We start from the raw sequence: 4,578 nt of genomic DNA on the forward strand, positions 1-4,578 counted from the left end.
TCATATCCTTCTCGTTCATTTGTTTTGAAGCCACTTGTAAAGATGTGGGTGGTTAAGAAAGACTAATTCTCCTGCACTATGTCTCCAAGTGTACTGAATGGATTATGGACAGTGGATGCACTAGTCATATGACTGGAGACAAGTCCTTGTTTGTCGAACCCAACTTAACTGCTTCTCCTCTGAAGTATATCACTTTTGGCGACAACAACAAAGGGAAGGTAATTGGCTTAGGTAAAATTGCTATATCCAAGGACAAATCTATTGATCATGTGCTACTTGTTTAATCCCTTGGATTCAATCTTATGTCAGTTGGCAAGTTATGTGATTTAGGCATGCTAGTATTATTCTCTATATCCAAATGCACTGTGTTCATGGCCTATGACCATTCCTTCGTCTTTGAGGGAATTAGAAAGGGTGATCTTTATATTGTGGATTTCTCTAAGGGTCCCTCAGTCCAAACTTGTTTGCTTGCTAAAGCAACCGAAGGATGGCTGTGGCACCATAGACTTGGTCATGCAGGTATGAGAAACTTGCAGACTTTGGTGAAGAAAAATCATCTTCGTTGCATTCTTGATGTGAAATTTGACAAAAATCATCTCTGTGCTGCTTGTGAAGCTGGTAAATTGGCTCAGAAACATCATTCATCAAAGACAGTAAAGACCACAACTGGACCACTAGAAATTCTTCATATGGATTTATTCGGTCCTCAAAATTATGCAAGCTTCGGTAGCAGTCATTATGGTCTGGTTATTGTTGATGATTTCTCTCGATACACTTGGGTATTCTTCCTCGAAGATAAGACTTGTACTCAAGATATCTTCAAAAGTTTCGCTAAGAAGGACTAAAATGAATATGATGTGCGAATTAAGCATGTCAAAGTGACAATGGAACTGAGTTAAATACTCACATTGCTAAATTTCTCAATGATCATTGTTTCACTCATGAGTTCTCTGCTGCTTACACTCCTCAACAGAATGGATTTGTTGAACGAAAGAACAGAACTCTCATTGAAATGGTAAGAACCATGCTTAGTGAGTATAAAACTCCCATTCGCTTCTGGGCTAATGCTATGAACACCGCTTCTCATGTTACCAATCGTGTTTATCTTCACAAGTTCCTTAAGACAACTTCATATGAACTTATCACTGGCAGGAAACCAAAATTTTCTTATCTTCTTGTTTTTGGTGCACCTTGTTATATTCTTGATATGAATCATTCTTCAAAGTTTGCACCTGAGGCACATGAAGGATTTTTCTTGGTAATGGATCAAACTTGCATACTTATCGAGTCTATAACTCGCACCACATGAAAGTTATGGAAACAGTAAATGTGCGATTTGATGAATATAATGGCTCTCAAAAGGAGCACTTGCCAAATGTTATAGATGAACCGCTGATATCGGATGCTATTCGGCAAATGGCCATTGGGAGTGTCAAGCCTGTTAAAGGAAATGCACCTGAGTTATCCAATGATGATGCTTCCATGACTCGAAGCAGAACTCGTGAAGCCACTGCCGAAACAAATGCTCCTCCGAATGGAAATGACAATCAAATACAAATGCCGATCAAAATGGCAATCCTGAAGGGCATGGATATTGACCATCACGAAGAAAATGCTCATCCTGGTGTGGAAAATCGAGTTGATCCCTCACTAATTCTTGATGAACTTGAGAATCCATGTTATCGACCCACAACTCGTTCGGGTACTCGTTTAGCTAACTACTGTGATAGCTTCTCCTTTGTTTCATTTGCAGAACCTACGAAATACGAAGAAGCCATGAATGATCCAGATTGGATGAATGCCATGCAAGAGGAGTTGGTGCAATTCGAATTAAATGAAGTATGGGAACTGGTTGACAAACAGAATCCCAAGAAGCACAGTATCATTGACACAAAATGGATCTTCCGCAACAAGCAACATGGAAATGGTATTGTAGTAAGAAACAAAGCTCGACTCATTGCTCAAGGGTAAACACAGGTAGAAGGCATTGATTTTCGTTAAACACATACTCCTGTTGCATGCCTTGAGGCAATACGCGTTCTTCTCGCTTAAGCAAATTACAATGATATCCTGTTGTATCAAATGGATGTGAAAAGTGCTTTCCTAAATGGTGAAATTGATGAGGAAGTTTATGTTAGACAGCCACCTGGTTTTGAACACCCTGAGTTTCCTAACAAAGTTTTCAGATTGAAGAAAGCTTTATATGGGCTGAAGCAAGCCCCTAGAGCTTGGTATGACACCTTGAAGAACTTTTTGCTCGACAAAGGGTTCAAACCAGGATCCACAGATCCCACACTTTTTTACTCGTGCAGTTGACAATGAATTATTCGTTTGTCAAATCTATGTGGATGATATTATCTTCGGTTGTACTAACAATGCTTGCAGCTTAGAATTCGGGAAAATGATGTCTAGTAAATACCAAATATCCATGATGGGTGAACTCAAATTCTTTCTCGGACTGCAAACACATCAACAAGTGAATGATATCTTCATTTCACAGGAAAAATATCTGAATAACTGCCTAAAGAAGTTCAAATTGCAAGATTCGGAAATGAAGGGATATAAAACTCCTATGCCCATGAATGGTAAGCTAGATGCAGATGTCTATGGTAAGGAGTACGATCACAAAGCCTATCATTTGATGATTCTGTCGGTGTTCTAGGAACGGGGGTCCCCAGACTTGCCTGCCTACGGCCCGCGGCGTGGCTCCACCAGTGGCCCAGTGCAACCCGTCTTCACCAACCAACACTCAAGACCCTCGTAAGGGGCCAAGCCTCGCGGGGCGGACGATGCAAAGCCTTCTAAAAAGCGGCCTCGCCGGGCAGGCTCGCGAGAAGGCAGAGAGATCAAGGCAATGGATACCTCGCGAGGTTCCCGTGACGCAAGCCATGACGACCAAGGCAGGGTGGGCGCGAGGCGGGCGCCAACCCGCGCAGTGTCCTCCTTTCCTCTTTCGTGCTAAGGGGGCAAGCGCAGGCGCAGAGTACCAAGGCATCGGGCAAAGGTTTCCATATTGGTGCAACAAGACCAAGACCAGTAGGACGGCAGGACGGAGGTCATCGTGGAGCCCAAGACGGCGTCACCACTAGCGCCTTTAACAGGATAGCTTGTACTAGTTGTCCCCTTTTCAAAATGGTTGTTGTTGGTTCCCTTCCCGCTCAATATTTGGGAAGAGGACCAGGGCCTCTATAAATAGGGCTATCCACCACAGTAGAAAAGGACAAGTTAAGTTCATCTACACACCACACCAGCTCAAGAATACCTCTCCTCGCGAGGTTGTTCTTCCCTTGTACTGTTCATCATCAGCCCAAGAGGCAAACCACCACCACCACACATAGGAGAAGGGTATTACACCACAACGGTGGCCCGAACCTATATAAATCTTGTGTCTCTTGTGTTGTGAGTTGATCGAGCTAGCTTAGAGATCATGGCGAGGCTGAGGGCGTCTTTTGGTAGGGGGAAATCTTCGTGTGCACCCCAGCATTCGAATCTTAAGTGTTTTGCAGGAACCCGATATCCGACATTTGGCACGCTAGGTAGGGGTGTGCCGAAGTTTTCCTTCCGCTGATCTGCATCCCGTCGCCTCGTCGCATCCATGTCTGGCGATCCGATGACCAATGCCGACCGCTAGGCGGCCTAGCCAGCCCGAGCCACGCCGCCGGCCCAAGAAGACCTCAACCCCACGCCCCAGGCAACTCGTGCGCCGCAGAATGCTGCGGGGCGAGGGCAGCGCGGTCACACAACGCCCGCCCTTAATCCGCGGCAGGTGCGGGCAGCCGCAAGAGCCTCAAGCCACGCCGCGGCCATGACGCCGCACACTCGATGGGAGCAAGCAAACATGAGAGCCGCACTCACCATGGCTCGGGAGCTGCTGCGATGCAGGTTGATGGAGAGTGGTCGGGACGCGTTGCTGGAACGTGTCGCCGAGCTCCTGGATGCCGCGGCCTCGGGGGCACCGCCCTTCTGCTTCCAGCTTGCGCCCCAGGCCTCGGCCGGGCCACACGGAGGACCTCTCCGTGCCCGCGCGCACCCAAGCACGCCCCAAGGCTTCATCGACACCAGATCAACCATAGGCACCGGACGCTGGGTCGCACCCGCGCCACCATCGGTGAATGAGAGCATGTGTGCTGCCGCCTACGGCCCGGGCGGGCTGCTGCCCTACCATCCTCAAGACGGCGCGCTAGGCCGAGCGTCATGGAGTGTGGGGCACTACAGCGAAGTCTTTGAGGCGGCGGCCTCGGAGGCTTACATGCCCTGCATGGTGGAGCGGGAGTACGCACTGCAAGACGACCCTGGCTCGTTCCTCGGGCCAGACTGGGAAGAAGAGATGCCAAAAGCCGAGCCCTTCCAGGAGCCTCAAGGGAGGCTCACCAATAGCGTCGACAACAGCTGTTACTGGGTACCGTTAATTCCTCAGGAGCAAGCTTATGCTAACCATGGGTCATAGGAGGGTCAGGTCGCAGCAGCGGGCGGCTGCTCCAGCTCGGCAGCCTCACTTACAGTAGGAGGAGCACACTGGGGGCTGCAGGAGAGGGGTAGGGAGCCAGGCCCCTCCCCACTATGCACGGAGCAAGGCAT

The sequence above is a fragment of the Triticum aestivum genome, chromosome 4B (genome assembly GCF_018294505.1).
Source record: "Triticum aestivum cultivar Chinese Spring chromosome 4B, IWGSC CS RefSeq v2.1, whole genome shotgun sequence".
In the NCBI taxonomy this organism is placed as follows: Eukaryota; Viridiplantae; Streptophyta; class Magnoliopsida; order Poales; family Poaceae; genus Triticum; species Triticum aestivum.